The following is a 19,409-nucleotide window of genomic DNA, read 5'->3' as shown; positions in this document are numbered from 1 at the left end:
ACATTTAGCAGTGTATCCTGGAGTCATTCATACAACCAATAGTATCAAGGAAGTACATGTATGAACTACTCTAAGGTCGACGTTTCGATCCCCAGCTCGGGTATCATGGGATCATCATCAGGACAAGTGAAATAATTTTGCCTGAACACAGTTATATAACACACCTGTTTTGAAAAAAATCAGAAAGCCCGGGGCACGGCACACGCCCCTCGGGCCTCTCGGCGGCCGGCGCTGCTTCCCCAGAGGGTTGCCCTGCACATGGGCACTTCGCTTCTTCTTTCCGGGGATTTTCAGCTGCGGCACGCGTGGTATTTCGTTACCGCCTCGTCGCCAATGTAATGTTGGGGGCCCTGGGCCCTCATGCTAGAGAATGACTGACACAGACACCAACAGCTACATAGTGCAACTGGCCCAGAGCACGTGCGCTCAGCCCCTTTTTTTAAAGCTGTGTCACCTGACCAGTGACATCAGTGGTGGGTGGGTGTTCAGTGTGCTGGCTTACAAAGCACTAGACTGCTGACCGTGATTCTGGATCACTACAGATTTCATATCATAAGTGAAGCTTTATTTAGAGCATCCATGCAACATTCAAGAAACAAACAAATGCCTGGAATAAGAATCTTCTATTAAACGCACAGTCTATCTACCAAGAAAGTTGCATGAAATGTATTGAAACTCCATTCCAAAATAGAAATAAACAAAACGTACATCAACTACATAACTACATTAGGCTGTCAAACAGGCATGTTAGATAGTTCTGAGAGCCATCCACTTAGATGACGCGACAGCTCTTGACAACCAGTGTATGTGTGCAAACCCCTCTTACTGCCAGCAAGGGAACTGCCCATCTACTCCAGTAAGGTGTGACTCTTCTCTGTTCCTGAAGTGTCAAGTAAGGCCACTGGTTTAACTGGTGGGTGGAAGGCATAACCTCCTGAATCTAATATTTTCTGCCACACAGTGAAGCAATATGAGTTAAGTGAAGGACAAGCCCAAAACACATGGTGCAGATCAACACCCCTAGCACAAGTTATGGTACACAACCCACCCTGCAAAGTTTGTCTGGGGTCTAGTAACAATTAAGAAGAATTTTGACTTCCTGCATATAAGCCCAGCTTCTCTGAAGCAGCAAAGTGCAAACGTCTGAGACTTTGCACGATAGCTGGGATTGGTTGTATATTTCTTAGAAATTTCTGTCCATTTGGAACACAGTTTTGAGATCAGGATGTTGTACAGCTCTAACACAGCTCCTCTAGTCTGGCAAGAATAGAGTTTCAACAGGGACACAATGTAGGGGTTGCAGGGCTAATAATTGCTGTATTCACATTACTATTTACAAAAACTGCATGATCATGTGCAACCGTTGTTATTTATCAACTCTAATGTATATCTTTTTTATGCATATAGCTTTTAGAAGTTTCAGTAGGTGGTTGTTTATGCCTGGCATTCTTCACTCTTTATTAAAATATTGCAGACTTGAGTTTCCAAACAAAGCAATTTGAGCCGCCGTCAGGGATCAAATGTTATATTTGACTAAATAATCAAGTGTAAAGCCAAAAAGCAAAGCAGAGCTGAAACAAACAACATTGCAAAGTCAATAGGTCTCGCCTATAAGACTTTTTGGCATTGCCATTGTTTTTTAACCATGCTGTACAGTATATTGTAGACTGTGCAGCATGGCTAAAAAATACCAGTCATGATGATGCGCTCACAATGTCATTTTGTAGTTACTGTGATGTTGGTGATAAGGACCCCCCAACACGCATCAAAACTATGACACAGACTCTTCAGTCTTGTAGTGGCCAGAGGACTAACCATGCCCGGAGCCTCTGTCTCTTATTTCCTATGTTCCTGGCGTACGCCAGCAACTCCCACTAGGTTACGCACATGGGAGTTGGTGGTACCCACTCCCTGTGCGATCCGAGACAATGGAGTGGTCAATGACTCAGCAACATTACATTCGTCCTTTACCAGGAGATGTCAAACATGGCCTACAGGTAGAACTACAAATACTAAACAAAACATCAAGTTCAAACTGTAGTATATAACACCCATAACATACTCTTACTTGATCTTGGTGTACGTCAGTACCTGGTTGCCTCTGCATGCTTGCTGATCACCATCTGGCCAGTTGTACACAAAGTCTTTATAGTTCTGAAATGGCTTAGGGTGTGATTGCAGCCAATAGCATCCCTGATCACCCCTTACAGAGGATCTTATCGAGGACTCCCCTTGTTTCACAGAATCCATTGTTCCTGGACTTCCGCAGCTGGTAGCTGAGGGCATTTACTATGAGCCTTGGGGGGTACTGAGTGGGGGTGCTGTGGATAGGTCTTCCGAGAATGCTCCTGGATCAACCTCTTGGTCACACTCGCTGTCTGTATCTTCTAGCTGGACGGCCACTGAGAACCTGTTGGTGGTCTCCTTTGGGATATTTTTTAATTGGGAAACGTTCTGTGTCACACGCTCTTGGCCTCTCTTTGCTGTCACCATTGTGCCTTTGGTTTCAACAACTACCCACAAACCCATTTAAAACGGCAGTCTGAGTTTTCCTCCTTGATGGGGGTCTTGCACTAGCATTCTTTCGCCCACCAGGATGGGGCTTTCTTGAGCGTGTCGTCTGCGGGAGGCATCTTCATTGTTATGGGCCCTCCTGGCATCTGACTGATTTGGAGGACTTGGTGCTTCTTCCAACACGGGGTGGTGTGGAGTGGTATCAGACACTGACTGGCCAAAGCATAGCTTGCTTGGGGATATGCCTGTAGTGCAGTGGGGTGTAAGCCGGTACTCTCTTAAGAAGTGGTACAACGCTTGTTACCTGTTGCGACTTTCAGTCATTGCACTTTGGATCGCTTTAGTGAGGGTTCTCAGCAGGTGCTCTACTTCTCCATTGGCTTGCGGCCATTGTAGGGTTATCCGGCGGTGGTGCTTGATGTTGTGGGATGCTAAGTAGTCCGTCAGCTCGGAGCTGTTGAACGGAAGCCCGTTGTCAGTGCAAATTTCTCCGAACAGCCCATGGGTTGCCATGAGCTTCCCTAGCTTCGGGATCAACTCTGCTGCGGACGTTGTTGTTACTATTTCCACCTCCAGGTAGCACAAGTAGTTGTCCACAATGACCAGCATGTGTCTTCCTTCAGGGAGGATGCCAAAATCGGTGGTCACTATCTGCCATGGGACACTGGGGCCTGCCTCAGTGATAATTGGCACCGGCCGGTCTGGTGGGCCTGTGGCAAGGCAGACGGGGCAGTTCCGCACAACCGCTTTTACCTTCTGGTCCAGACCCGGTAACCAGACTTTGACCCTGAGCCGGTTTTTGTATTTAACGATTCCTTGGTGGGTTCCATGCGCTAGGAGTGCAGCCTTCTGTGCAAGGTCTTCGGGCAATACGAGTCGCTGGCCACTGTGGAGACATCCATCGTTGGTCACCCACAGCTCCTGGCGGACTTGATACAGGGCTTTCAGAATTGACTTGGCCGTTTCTGTGCGGAGAGATGTTTTTTTTTACAGCGTTTGCCAATATCCAGTGGTGACAGCTTTGATGGTGATCTGAAGGCAGTCATCACCCTGAGTTGCTGCGAGAACGTCTTCCAGGGATATCGGAAGGGCTCTGGATCCATCCACGACCATTCACACATAGTCTTCCATTGCGGCTGCTTCCGCGGCTTCTGGACGGGTGGCCAGCCAGGCTTGCATGGATAGGAAGTTGGTAGAGTTTTGGGTACCGGGTCGGTATTCCACGGTGAATTGGAACTCTTGCAGTTGCAGGATCCATTTCTTGATCCAACGGGGGGGTCATGATAAAGAACCTTGAACTAGGGGACGTAGTGGCTTGTGGTCCATAATGACAGCAAATGGTGGCCATATACGTAGCTGTAGAAATGTCACCAGCCCCATAGTATCGCAATCACCTCATGCTCTATTTATGAGTATTGCTGCTCTGTTGGCGTGAGAGTGCAGTTGGCGAATACTTACGGAGGTCATTCTACATATTCCTGTCATTGGGCCAGAACGGCACCTAGGCCGGTAGAGATGGCATCACCACAAGTTGTGATTCTCTCCAGGGGTCAAAGTGCACCAGAGTGGTGTCTGTAGAGAGAGAAGCCTTGGTTTGCGGGGACAAATCTTCTTGTTCGGGCCCCCACACAAACAGGCTGGTTGCCTTGGTCAGGTCCCTGGGTGGACCGGTGAGGTCAGTCAGGTTCTTTATGAAGCGTCTACAATAGGTTACCATGCCCAAGAAGCTGCAGACTCCAGACACTGATGATGGGGCGGGGGCTTCTTGGATATCCTTCACTTTGTCGGTATCAGGATCGATGCTTTTGTCAGAAAACCGATATCCAAAGAAACTGATGTCTGTTCTTTTATTTTATTTATTTATTTATTTATTTATTTATTTTTTCTCCCCTTTTTTTAAATTTATTTTATTTAAACACCTTCCCAACACCTATTTACTCAATACTATAGGACTCATATTTCTTCTACGTGTCTAGATGCAGATTATCAGCCTTCTACCGAGTTTTTAACCTAGGCTAAATTAACTTTTTTTTTTTTTTAAAGCCAATTGTGGGTTTGTCGAGAAACTGGAAGGCAGTGAGGCAACTTACAAAAACAAATGAAGAAAAAGGGACCCAAAACTACTTAGCAGATTCTGACCCCCTGCCCATACTCAGCAGGAAGTCATCAGCAGCCTGTACTGATCTTATGTTATGCATAGTGTTCTTGTACATAACTCTTAATGCCGCTGGAAAGACTAACTGAGCAACGACCCCTTGGCTACTGAAAGCGTCCAACCTTTTTCCAAGCTCCCATTGCCTATCAAGCGTGACTCTCGAAAGGTCAGATCTGATCTGGAAGTTGAATCCCTTAGCGTTTACCACCTTCTGTTTCAGCGCGGTATTCAGAATAGTTTCTTTTAGGGAGTATGTGAGAAAATTAACCAAAATTTTCCTAGGTTTTGTTCTCTGGGAGTTCCTCCGAAATGGCTCTCTGTGAACGCGCTGAATATCCGAAGCTATTTCTTGTTCCGACATATCTAGCCGTAGCGCCTCTTTCAAGAGAGATGTCCGGACCCTCCTTATCCTCTGGTATATTCAAAATTCGGAGATTATTCCTGCGGGCATGATTTTCCAAAGTCTCCATCCTTTCGGACAAGCTCTGATTCTCTTGTCTAAGGTTCCTTAGTTCTGCTTTTGTGGCACTTAAATTAATATTAACTTCTGTAACGGAATCTTCAAGAGTTTCTGTCCTGGTGGTGAGAGCACCAAGTTTGCTGTCCAATGACTGACAATAGCATCGAATATCGGCTTGATTTGATGCAGAAGTCTCAAATCCCTTTTTAATGTCTGCGGCCAGGGTTGCAAACATTGCCTGAAAAGAGGCCTGCAGTGTGGAAACCAGATCTGAATTCAAGTCCTGAGTGGCATCATAGGGTAAACTAGAGTCTCCCCTGCCACTGGTAGAAGATGTTGAACCTGCTTCTTGGAGGACTGACTGTAGACTAAGGCCAGATGCTACACTCGGTGGTGCTAGAGGAAATGGGGGTGCCAGTGGCTTGAACAGTACCAGAGAGGGCACAGATTGCTCCAAATTAATGACCGCTTGGTGATCTGCTGGATTCAATTGACCTGCTCCTCCTAGCATAGGGGAGAGCGGTTGGTCCAAGTGGCAGTCCTTATCTTTCTTGCGCTTGTCACTATTATTAATGTTATTATTCGCAATGGTGTTGTCTTCAGTGAATTTGGCAGTGGCGGAAGTACTGATTTCATTTAGACCCTCAACGGCTTCTAAAAAGAGATCAGGAGTGGGGACATTCGTTCCTGCCATTTCCTCTATAGGAAGCCCTTCCACTTGTTTAGCGGCCATCTGTAGTTCTGGTATAATATCCCCTCCCTTCTGGTTCAGTAAGGGAGAGCAAGAATTACTTGCCAAGAGCACCACTTGAGGGACCACTTTAAAGTAGGAACGCAATGAGGGGGTTATTTTTGAGGTGGTAGCAAAATTCTTTGATTTATTTTTTGTAAACTTAGGGGTATAGGAACGCTTTGCCTTTACCTGACCAGTTACATATGTCGACAACTTTATTTTGTCAGTACCATCAGCAATATCAGCAATATCAGCAGCGGTATCAATTTTAGAAATAGAATGAGGAATTATGCCTTCTGTGCCCAAGCCCTCCTTTCCAATGCTAACAGAAGCTGCTACTGCCCTCAAATCGCTAGGATTTAGAGATGTATCTACTCTAGGGGAGGGAAGCTTATTTTTAATTTCAGTTTTGTGAAAGAAAGCCTTATTAGTATCTTTTCTACCAGCAGCTGTACGTTTCCCTCTCATGCGCCCTTTCACCTTCCCCTTCCCTCTGCCTTCCTGGAAGGTCTCCTCAGTGCACACTGGTATGCCCACAGGATTCACAGCGACAGACTCGTCCCCACTACTCCCTTCAGCGCTACTGCTGTTACCGCCGGCTTGTTTCTTGCTCCGATGTCTGCGATGTCTTCGCTGACATCGCTGCTGAGCTAGGGGCCGCTTCTCCAGAATCTCTCCCTCCTCGCGCTGCTCTAACTGCACCTGTACCTGTGCCTTTGATGCTACAGCTGCGCCATACTGCCCCAGTAAAATACCTCGTGTGCGGCGACCTCTCCTGAGCTCCAGGGCGGCCAGCGACCAGATCCACCCACTCGCTGAAGAATGCGGGGGCTCTAGTGCTGGCTGACTTACTGCCGCGACGCACCGTGGTTCCTTCTCTCGCTTGCCGGATGAAACCGAAACTTCAATTGTAAACGCTGCTATCTCCGTGAACACTGCCGTGCACTCTGCTGCTGTGGACGCTGAGTTTGTCTCCTCCCCTAAGCACATGAGAGGGGGAGGTATGGCGGTATGGCGGTATGGCGGAGAGACGCCGTTACCGAGGAAAATACGAACTTGCTTAGGAAATTCTTCTACGAGTAATAAAGTTGGTGAGAGTTGCGATGTGTCGCTGCAGCTTGACGGGAAGGCATATGGGATAAAGCCTGAAAAGTTTCTACCCTCCGGTTAGAGAAACTGCAGGAGTCCGTGGGCGGAGTACTGCCGCGGCTCAGCCGGCTGCTGCCATGTTCCCCCCTCCCTTCCTGAAAATAAGTGAGTTTTATTTAGAGAATACTTCCTACCATTCAAAAAACAAACAACTGTCTGGAATTAGAATCTTCTTTTAAACACAAACTCTGTCTACCAACAAAGTTACATGGAATGTATGGAAACTCCATGCCAAAGTAGAAACAAACAAAATTTACATATACTACATTACTACACATTTCCTCCCTTTATAAAATAAAAAAAATCTTTACAGAACAATATGCAGCTCTTCTGCAAATCTTTTTTAAGTCTATCAATAGCTTCTATAAAACAAAAAGAATCCCTTGCTTTCACACCTTGTGGTGGCAACATAGGTGTAAATTGTTCAAAAATATGTTCTGCATCCATGCCAAATAGATTTAAACGTAGAACTACTATTATTGGAGTAAAAAGAGTCTTCATTAATGGCCAACATATAATTTCTAAAATGTCGAAATCACTTTTCCCATTTCATGCTAGGTTTATTAGAGCTATTAAAAATGGTGGTGGTGGTTTCCACATGCAACACTGGTGTAAGAGAGGTACAATCCACAGAAAATCATGTATGAAGGAGAACATTGTGAGTAACATTTCCCACTATACCAGAATAGTCCTTACCTTCAGGTGTGCCCATCACCATTGACATGCTGATCTTAAGGTCTGCCTGTCATCGCAGATGAAATAATTACAACTTGAATACCATGAATTAAATGCATAAATGCAATGTGTTAAATATCCTCAAAATTGTACTTCGACCCAGTGCTGATCAATATAAATTTACCAAACTGTTAAAGATGGGCCCCACGTCAAAACTTAACTTTCTGAAGATAATGGAACTTGAAAATCCACATCTTCATAAATGCGTTGTTTTCACAGATAATATACCTTGTAACATCAGTTTAAAGGAAAACTATTTCTACGATGGTCACTTTAATGAATTGTCATGTGTTCCACCAGCTTACTTTGTGTTCCAGTGGATATGCGCATGTACATTACCTTGGTTCTCACGAGAGGGCTGTAATGGTTGTAATCACCATGAACAGTGAGACTCACAGCCACCTCCTGGTGAATGCTCTCCTCATAAATCTGAACATGGGCCTTTCTTGTAAGAAACTCAAGTCATTATGACTTGAAGCTAAATTTTCATTCTCCCTGATGATTTCTTTTTTCCTGGTATACTATTCATGGAACGTAGCTGTGGATACTTCTGGGATCCATTGCCCAACTTTTCAACAAAATGGGCTATGGATTTTGTAATGTTGGGGGCCCTGGGCCCTCATGCTAGAGAAGGACTGACACAGACACCAACAGCTACATAGTGCAACTGGCCCAGAGCAGGTGCGCTCGGCCCCTTTTATTAAAGCTGTGTCACCTTACCAGTGACATCAGTGGTGGGTGGGTGTTCAGTGTGCTGGCTTACAAAGCACTAGACTGCTGACCATGATTCTGGATCACTACATCCCTCCCAAACTTCGGGGAAAGTTGAAAACGAAGAAAGTCCAACCTATGGGAGAGAAAGGTGTAGTTCGCAAAAACCACACGACAAAGTTCCACCTGTGGGAAATAAAATGTACATACAAAATAACACTGGACTCTATACTTTGAAGTGAGTCTCTTTGGTGCATTGCAGGTTGCAGATGGTGTAGTTGCTGCATCCAGGACTCATGAGTCACTGTGGCATGGTTTGCCGTTGTTTGGCGGGTCCTGTCTTCTGTCTGCGCCGCCTGGATGTTGTTCTTGGTCTTGCCTTTGCTTGGCACCACTGGTGACAGTTGGTAGTTAGATAGAAGGGTGACGTGATCCGAGTGTTGTTTGTCTGCTCGGTTCTCCTCTTCAGTCCTGGTCCTTGGTGATGTCTCTGGGCAGGCTTCAAAGTATTTCTGGGCAGATGAAAGGAGTAGGTGCATACATCCCTCTCACTAGGATGCCCCTCTTCGCCGGTATTCCTCTCTCACAAGATGTCCGGGAGGACCTCTTTGCCAGGCTTCCACTGGACTGGTGTTGTCGGTCATGTTGCTCCACCATAGCCTTCGGGCCGTGAGCGGGGCGCCCCACGATCTTCACCGTTGTGTCCTAGTTCCACCTGAAGGTTACGCGGTTGACTCTTTTCTTGCACGCGAAGCTTCCTTCTCAGTGGGTCTTGCAGACGCACAGTCGTGGATCTGTCTCTCTTGCGGGACTTGCTGCCACCAGAGTCCCTTGAGGCCTTTGCTTCTTGGGCTGCCACGGGTTGATGTGGAGTGGTCAGGTACTCAGCCGGATTTGTGAGCACTCTCGCCATCCAATCTTCCGCTCAACCCCAAAGGTAGATTGTTGTCAAACAGTCCAAACTTGCCCTCTTCTGCGTTTGCCACATTGATGGATGGCTTGTAGGTGGATCTCTTTGGCTTGTGCCGCCGATGTTTCTGCCAGGCCTTGTTCTCCACTGCACTCCGGTGTTCTGGTGCATGTCGCCATCTTCTCCTGATGTTTGTGTGAGTTGGCTGGTCACATCTCTTCTCTTCTTGTTATCTTCTGGTGGCACCGTGGCACTCACTATGAAATGAAATGAAATGAAATTTGATTTGTAGAGCGCATGGCTGCCCGAAAGCGTCCCAGCGCTTGCTTAGGGAACCCGTCCTGGTATTCCCCTGCGAGATAACCCATTACTGGGCATCCCCAAGGTGAAAGCCAGGCATCCCGCTGCGAGGGGCCGTTGTGGAGATAAAGCAAGCTATTGCCCAGAGTTACAGAGTGGGACTCCATGATTGGAATAGGCACCGAGGCGAGAATTGTCAGGTCCGGGGAAATTTTAAGCCCTAGACCCACCGAGGCGGGGAATTGAACCCTGGTCCGGGCCAGACCTCTGCATCAGGGTCTGCCGCTCCAACAACTTGAGCCACACTTCTCCACTCCACTCCACTCCACTCCACCCACTCCACTACCCTTCTTCTCCTCCATTCCTTTCACGACGTGGTCTGTCCCATTTCTTTTCTTCAACCACCCAGGCCATCTCCGTGTGGCGTGCACTCCACATGAATCTCCCTGGTTGCGTCCTACCCTTAGGACACGCCTTCTCTTCTTCCGATGGCCAAACCAGGCATCGCACCTTTCTTCCTGTTGCTCCTTCTTTACTTCGGGTCGGTATCATCAGACCTCTTCTGGGTCCCGTCCATGGACCTCTTCTTGATCTGTTCAGTTAATATGCCTTTGATCTTCTGGCATGTCATCGCAGTCGTGATCTTCTGACTGTCAGCTTCTCCTTTCTTTTTCCGGGTGACCAACTGACTGGTCATCTTCTCCTTTCCTTTCCGGGCGACCAACTGACTGGTCATCTTCTCCTTTTCTTTCCGGGCGACCAACTGACTGGTCATCTCCTTTTTTTTTCCGGGTGACCAACTGACTGGTCATCTTCTCCTTTCCTTTCCGGGCGACCAACTGACTGGTCCTCTTCTTCTTTTCTTTCGGGGTGACCAACTGACTGGTCCTCTTCTCCTTTTCTCTCCGGGTGACCAACTGACTGGTCATCTTCTCCTTTTCTTTCGGGGTGACCAACTGACTGGTCATCTTCTCCTTTTCTTTCGGGCGACCAGACGACGGGTCCGCATCTGGCGGTGACTTTTTGGCAAGTCATCTTCGCTGTGACCTACTGACAGGTCTCCGAGGACGCGATCCCTGCGTTACTCGGTCGTGGTGGCATGGAGTTCCTTCACTCCTTGCGTGGTCCTGCGCAATGCTGTTTGGTTCTGAGGTGTGGAGTTCCTTCACTCCTTGCGCGTTCTGCGCAATGCTGTTCGGTCCTGAGGTGTGGAGTTCCTTCATGCAGTGTTGTTCTGTGGCGTTGGCGTGTCGCTGGGCAGCGTCACTCGGGCGCTCCTGACTTCTGGCGCTCCTGGCGCAGTGCTGCGCTGTCCTGTGTCACTGGGCAGTGACAATGGGTTTGTGAACCCTGTGTCCGTGCTGAAACTGCAGTACCTACTGTTGGTGAGGCAGTGTTCTTGTATGTTCTGGCGCGTTCCTGCACCGTCTCTTGAAGTGTCCCTTGCGCTGCAGTCAATCATTTCGCCATGATCCTGGTGGTTGCAGTCTTCGGCCTGCGTCGCTGCGGGCTTGTCTTGTGCTTGTGCTGTACTAGTGTGAGTGTTGAAAGCAGGGTGGCACTCTTTTGGAGCTGTCCCACCTTGACCTTTTCTCTGGCTGGTCATGTGGTGGTGCCTCCCCTTGCTGGTGGTGGGTTGTCTCCTTATTCACTTGGTGCACCTCATTGTCACTAGGGTAGCTGTCCTGCAGTCCTCACTTGGTGGTGACAATGGTTTGCAGTCTTTCTTGTGGCACGACACAGTCTCTCCTTTTGTATGGTGAGTGTAGTACTGCTAATTGGCCACACGACGGCAGTGTTGCTTTATTCACCTCCGCCTCGGAGACTGCCCACCTTCTGCAGGCTCCGTGCGCTTTTCCTTTTCAGGGAGCCTTCCTTGTGTGCTTCTCGGTGCCGGTGTCGGGCCGTCGGGGAACTGCTGCTGAGGGAGCTGCTAGTGCTGGGCTTCGCTGTGGTGCAAGTTCTCTTTCTTCGTTGCGGTAGGTTTCTGCTTGCTTTGTTGGGGAGGGCTGGCTCCGCTTTGGGCAGTGTTGGAGCTCACGGGAGGGCATATGGGTACTTAGCAGAGGTCTCGGCGCAGGCTCTACTTCTCAGGCGTCATGCCCAGCGGCCAGCCATTCCCCATGTTTGCGGGCGTCGGAGTGGGGCATTCCGACTTCAGTTTAGATCCTGCCGCTGTGATCCGCTGCGCACTAGCTCCGTCCTTGTTCTCCTCCCGCCCTTTACTCATGCTACGCGGGGGTGTGTGAGGAGTGTCAGTGCTGCTCTCCGGTCACTCTGCCTTGCCGCCTCTGTTCCTCTCAATGGTGATGCAGGCGGTCACTGGTGGACCGCTTCTCTTTTTCCCCGGTGAGTTTCCATTAGGGCGGCTGCGCAGGGGGTGTCCAGATTACGCCTTTACTGGCTGCAGGCTGGACGCTGGTTGCTCGTTTCTCTACCCTGCCGCCGCAGTCTTGCACATCACAAGCGGCGCAGGGTGGGGACGGGAGCATTTGGTGCTTTACTGCGGATGGGCTCCGCTGATTTGGCTTGTCGCGGGTGGGCTCCGCTTCATTTATTAGACGCCCGGCAGCTCACCTCACGCTGCGGGCTCACTCTCCCCACCGCCGCAGCAGCTACAGTTACACGCTGCGTGGCGGGCGGGGGTCACTGCAGGCAGGCCGCGGGTGGGCTCCGCGAGCCTTGCTTTAATTACGGACACAGTTAGTGTTTATAGCCGGTGAGCTCCGCTTCGTGTTTTCGGCGGCGCCGGCTGGCAGCCGCCATTATGGCGTTTTGACCGTTGCGGGTGGACTCCGCTTGCGTGCAGGTCACGGGCTCACCTTCAGCCGACGGGCCTCTCTTGATCCGCGGGTGGGCTCCGCTTTGGCCACCACACGGTGGGGCCTCACTGGCGGCCGACGCGGGTGGGCTCCGGTCGGTCCGCAGACTCCCAGGTACTTCGGGCCGCGCCTCCACGTGGCGCTCGGTTGCGGCCGGCACAGGTGGGCTCTGGTCGGTCCGCTGTACTTTCTCCTCACGCCGGGAGGCTCGCGCTGGGCATGGAGGTGCGGGGTGAGCTCCCGGTCACCTCCTCCTGGATGCCTATGCCCGGGGCACTCAACAAAACAACAAGTGGTCCTGAGCATACGAAAATAGGGAAAACCATTTAGATATATATAGATCAAAATGGGACTCTATATAGTTCAGGGTTCCTTGACCAGCCGGCCAAAGAATATTTATTGGTTCAATAAATTTATAATCTCAAAAATACAACAAATAACCCGAGAATTACGGGTTACAATGGGGCACAGTCCTGTGCCATGCAAGGAGGAGAGAGGTGAGAGAGTAGAGGTAAGTGAAGAAAATTTATCAGGCAAACAGTGTGAGCTTGCAGGTCACTGGTATAAGTTATACATTTAGCAGTGTATCCTGGAGTCATTCATACAACCAATAGTATCAAGGAAGTACATGTATGAACTACTCTAAGGTCGACGTTTCGATCCCCAGCTCGGGTATCATGGGATCATCATCAGGACAAGTGAAATAATTTTGCCTGAACACAGTTATATAACACCTGTTTTGAAAAAAATCAGAAAGGGAGAAAGCAAAGAAATATATGTACAGTCATTATTTCATTGAGAGGGGACAAGGGGGACCCATTAGATCGCTCGGGACCATGGGTAGCAAGTATTCAACAAAACAACAAGTGGTCCTGAGCATACGAAAATAGGGAAAACCATTTAGATATATATAGATCACAATGGGACTCTATATAGTTCAGGGTTCCTTGACCAGCCGGCCAAAGAATATTTATTGGTTCAATAAATTTATAATCTCAAAAATACAACAAATAACCCGAGAATTACGGGTTACAATGGGGCACAGTCCTGTGCCATGCAAGGAGGAGAGAGGTGAGAGAGTAGAGGTAAGTGAAGAAAATTTATCAGGCAAACAGTGTGAGCTTGCAGGTCACTGGTATAAGTTATACATTTAGCAGTGTATCCTGGAGTCATTCATACAACCAATAGTATCAAGGAAGTACATGTATGAACTACTCTAAGGTCGACGTTTCGATCCCCAGCTCGGGTATCATGGGATCATCATCAGGACAAGTGAAATAATTTTGCCTGAACACAGTTATATAACACACCTGTTTTGAAAAAAATCAGAAAGCCCGGGGCACGGCACACGCCCCTCGGGCCTCTCGGCGGCCGGCGCTGCTTCCCCAGAGGGTTGCCCTGCACATGGGCACTTCGCTTCTTCTTTCCGGGGATTTTCAGCTGCGGCACGCGTGGTATTTCGTTACCGCCTCGTCGCCAATGTAATGTTGGGGGCCCTGGGCCCTCATGCTAGAGAATGACTGACACAGACACCAACAGCTACATAGTGCAACTGGCCCAGAGCACGTGCGCTCAGCCCCTTTTTTTAAAGCTGTGTCACCTGACCAGTGACATCAGTGGTGGGTGGGTGTTCAGTGTGCTGGCTTACAAAGCACTAGACTGCTGACCGTGATTCTGGATCACTACAGATTTCATATCATAAGTGAAGCTTTATTTAGAGCATCCATGCAACATTCAAGAAACAAACAAATGCCTGGAATAAGAATCTTCTATTAAACGCACAGTCTATCTACCAAGAAAGTTGCATGAAATGTATTGAAACTCCATTCCAAAATAGAAATAAACAAAACGTACATCAACTACATAACTACATTAGGCTGTCAAACAGGCATGTTAGATAGTTCTGAGAGCCATCCACTTAGATGACGCGACAGCTCTTGACAACCAGTGTATGTGTGCAAACCCCTCTTACTGCCAGCAAGGGAACTGCCCATCTACTCCAGTAAGGTGTGACTCTTCTCTGTTCCTGAAGTGTCAAGTAAGGCCACTGGTTTAACTGGTGGGTGGAAGGCATAACCTCCTGAATCTAATATTTTCTGCCACACAGTGAAGCAATATGAGTTAAGTGAAGGACAAGCCCAAAACACATGGTGCAGATCAACACCCCTAGCACAAGTTATGGTACACAACCCACCCTGCAAAGTTTGTCTGGGGTCTAGTAACAATTAAGAAGAATTTTGACTTCCTGCATATAAGCCCAGCTTCTCTGAAGCAGCAAAGTGCAAACGTCTGAGACTTTGCACGATAGCTGGGATTGGTTGTATATTTCTTAGAAATTTCTGTCCATTTGGAACACAGTTTTGAGATCAGGATGTTGTACAGCTCTAACACAGCTCCTCTAGTCTGGCAAGAATAGAGTTTCAACAGGGACACAATGTAGGGGTTGCAGGGCTAATAATTGCTGTATTCACATTACTATTTACAAAAACTGCATGATCATGTGCAACCGTTGTTATTTATCAACTCTAATGTATATCTTTTTTATGCATATAGCTTTTAGAAGTTTCAGTAGGTGGTTGTTTATGCCTGGCATTCTTCACTCTTTATTAAAATATTGCAGACTTGAGTTTCCAAACAAAGCAATTTGAGCCGCCGTCAGGGATCAAATGTTATATTTGACTAAATAATCAAGTGTAAAGCCAAAAAGCAAAGCAGAGCTGAAACAAACAACATTGCAAAGTCAATAGGTCTCGCCTATAAGACTTTTTGGCATTGCCATTGTTTTTTAACCATGCTGTACAGTATATTGTAGACTGTGCAGCATGGCTAAAAAATACCAGTCATGATGATGCGCTCACAATGTCATTTTGTAGTTACTGTGATGTTGGTGATAAGGACCCCCCAACACGCATCAAAACTATGACACAGACTCTTCAGTCTTGTAGTGGCCAGAGGACTAACCATGCCCGGAGCCTCTGTCTCTTATTTCCTATGTTCCTGGCGTACGCCAGCAACTCCCACTAGGTTACGCACATGGGAGTTGGTGGTACCCACTCCCTGTGCGATCCGAGACAATGGAGTGGTCAATGACTCAGCAACATTACATTCGTCCTTTACCAGGAGATGTCAAACATGGCCTACAGGTAGAACTACAAATACTAAACAAAACATCAAGTTCAAACTGTAGTATATAACACCCATAACATACTCTTACTTGATCTTGGTGTACGTCAGTACCTGGTTGCCTCTGCATGCTTGCTGATCACCATCTGGCCAGTTGTACACAAAGTCTTTATAGTTCTGAAATGGCTTAGGGTGTGATTGCAGCCAATAGCATCCCTGATCACCCCTTACAGAGGATCTTATCGAGGACTCCCCTTGTTTCACAGAATCCATTGTTCCTGGACTTCCGCAGCTGGTAGCTGAGGGCATTTACTATGAGCCTTGGGGGGTACTGAGTGGGGGTGCTGTGGATAGGTCTTCCGAGAATGCTCCTGGATCAACCTCTTGGTCACACTCGCTGTCTGTATCTTCTAGCTGGACGGCCACTGAGAACCTGTTGGTGGTCTCCTTTGGGATATTTTTTAATTGGGAAACGTTCTGTGTCACACGCTCTTGGCCTCTCTTTGCTGTCACCATTGTGCCTTTGGTTTCAACAACTACCCACAAACCCATTTAAAACGGCAGTCTGAGTTTTCCTCCTTGATGGGGGTCTTGCACTAGCATTCTTTCGCCCACCAGGATGGGGCTTTCTTGAGCGTGTCGTCTGCGGGAGGCATCTTCATTGTTATGGGCCCTCCTGGCATCTGACTGATTTGGAGGACTTGGTGCTTCTTCCAACACGGGGTGGTGTGGAGTGGTATCAGACACTGACTGGCCAAAGCATAGCTTGCTTGGGGATATGCCTGTAGTGCAGTGGGGTGTAAGCCGGTACTCTCTTAAGAAGTGGTACAACGCTTGTTACCTGTTGCGACTTTCAGTCATTGCACTTTGGATCGCTTTAGTGAGGGTTCTCAGCAGGTGCTCTACTTCTCCATTGGCTTGCGGCCATTGTAGGGTTATCCGGCGGTGGTGCTTGATGTTGTGGGATGCTAAGTAGTCCGTCAGCTCGGAGCTGTTGAACGGAAGCCCGTTGTCAGTGCAAATTTCTCCGAACAGCCCATGGGTTGCCATGAGCTTCCCTAGCTTCGGGATCAACTCTGCTGCGGACGTTGTTGTTACTATTTCCACCTCCAGGTAGCACAAGTAGTTGTCCACAATGACCAGCATGTGTCTTCCTTCAGGGAGGATGCCAAAATCGGTGGTCACTATCTGCCATGGGACACTGGGGCCTGCCTCAGTGATAATTGGCACCGGCCGGTCTGGTGGGCCTGTGGCAAGGCAGACGGGGCAGTTCCGCACAACCGCTTTTACCTTCTGGTCCAGACCCGGTAACCAGACTTTGACCCTGAGCCGGTTTTTGTATTTAACGATTCCTTGGTGGGTTCCATGCGCTAGGAGTGCAGCCTTCTGTGCAAGGTCTTCGGGCAATACGAGTCGCTGGCCACTGTGGAGACATCCATCGTTGGTCACCCACAGCTCCTGGCGGACTTGATACAGGGCTTTCAGAATTGACTTGGCCGTTTCTGTGCGGAGAGATGTTTTTTTTTACAGCGTTTGCCAATATCCAGTGGTGACAGCTTTGATGGTGATCTGAAGGCAGTCATCACCCTGAGTTGCTGCGAGAACGTCTTCCAGGGATATCGGAAGGGCTCTGGATCCATCCACGACCATTCACACATAGTCTTCCATTGCGGCTGCTTCCGCGGCTTCTGGACGGGTGGCCAGCCAGGCTTGCATGGATAGGAAGTTGGTAGAGTTTTGGGTACCGGGTCGGTATTCCACGGTGAATTGGAACTCTTGCAGTTGCAGGATCCATTTCTTGATCCAACGGGGGGGTCATGATAAAGAACCTTGAACTAGGGGACGTAGTGGCTTGTGGTCCATAATGACAGCAAATGGTGGCCATATACGTAGCTGTAGAAATGTCACCAGCCCCATAGTATCGCAATCACCTCATGCTCTATTTATGAGTATTGCTGCTCTGTTGGCGTGAGAGTGCAGTTGGCGAATACTTACGGAGGTCATTCTACATATTCCTGTCATTGGGCCAGAACGGCACCTAGGCCGGTAGAGATGGCATCACCACAAGTTGTGATTCTCTCCAGGGGTCAAAGTGCACCAGAGTGGTGTCTGTAGAGAGAGAAGCCTTGGTTTGCGGGGACAAATCTTCTTGTTCGGGCCCCCACACAAACAGGCTGGTTGCCTTGGTCAGGTCCCTGGGTGGACCGGTGAGGTCAGTCAGGTTCTTTATGAAGCGTCTACAATAGGTTACCATGCCCAAGAAGCTGCAGACTCCAGACACTGATGATGGGGCGGGGGCTTCTTGGATATCCTTCACTTTGTCGGTATCAGGATCGATGCTTTTGTCAGAAAACCGATATCCAAAGAAACTGATGTCTGTTCTTTTATTTTATTTATTTATTTATTTATTTATTTATTTTTTCTCCCCTTTTTTTAAATTTATTTTATTTAAACACCTTCCCAACACCTATTTACTCAATACTATAGGACTCATATTTCTTCTACGTGTCTAGATGCAGATTATCAGCCTTCTACCGAGTTTTTAACCTAGGCTAAATTAACTTTTTTTTTTTTTTAAAGCCAATTGTGGGTTTGTCGAGAAACTGGAAGGCAGTGAGGCAACTTACAAAAACAAATGAAGAAAAAGGGACCCAAAACTACTTAGCAGATTCTGACCCCCTGCCCATACTCAGCAGGAAGTCATCAGCAGCCTGTACTGATCTTATGTTATGCATAGTGTTCTTGTACATAACTCTTAATGCCGCTGGAAAGACTAACTGAGCAACGGCCCCTTGGCTACTGAAAGCGTCCAACCTTTTTCCAAGCTCCCATTGTCTATCAAGCGTGACTCTCGAAAGGTCAGATCTGATCTGGAAGTTGAATCCCTTAGCGTTTACCACCTTCTGTTTCAGCGCGGTATTCAGAATAGTTTCTTTTAGGGAGTATGTGAGAAAATTAACCAAAATTTTCCTAGGTTTTGTTCTCTGGGAGTTCCTCCGAAATGGCTCTCTGTGAACGCCCTGAATATCCGAAGCTATTTCTTGTTCCGACATATCTAGCCGTAGCGCCTCTTTCAAGAGAGATGTCCGGACCCTCCTTATCCTCTGGTATATTCAAAATTCGGAGATTATTCCTGCGGGCATGATTTTCCAAAGTCTCCATCCTTTCGGACAAGCTCTGATTCTCTTGTCTAAGGTTCCTTAGTTCTGCTTTTGTGGCACTTAAATTAATATTAACTTCTGTAACGGAATCTTCAAGAGTTTCTGTCCTGGTGGTGAGAGCACCAAGTTTGCTGTCCAATGACTGACAATAGCATCGAATATCGGCTTGATTTGATGCAGAAGTCTCAAATCCCTTTTTAATGTCTGCGGCCAGGGTTGCAAACATTGCCTGAAAAGAGGCCTGCAGTGTGGAAACCAGATCTGAATTCAAGGCCTGAGTGGCATCATAGGGTAAACTAGAGTCTCCCCTGCCACTGGTAGAAGATGTTGAACCTGCTTCTTGGAGGACTGACTGTAGACTAAGGCCAGATGCTACACTCGGTGGTGCTAGAGGAAATGGGGGTGCCAGTGGCTTGAACAGTACCAGAGAGGGCACAGATTGCTCCAAATTAATGACCGCTTGGTGATCTGCTGGATTCAATTGACCTGCTCCTCCTAGCATAGGGGAGAGCGGTTGGTCCAAGTGGCAGTCCTTATCTTTCTTGCGCTTGTCACTATTATTAATGTTATTATTCGCAATGGTGTTGTCTTCAGTGAATTTGGCAGTGGCGGAAGTACTGATTTCATTTAGACCCT

Source organism: Lissotriton vulgaris, chromosome 6, assembly GCF_964263255.1.
Source record: "Lissotriton vulgaris chromosome 6, aLisVul1.2, whole genome shotgun sequence".
NCBI lineage: Eukaryota > Metazoa > Chordata > Amphibia > Caudata > Salamandridae > Lissotriton > Lissotriton vulgaris.
This window is presented reverse-complemented; position numbering follows the sequence as displayed.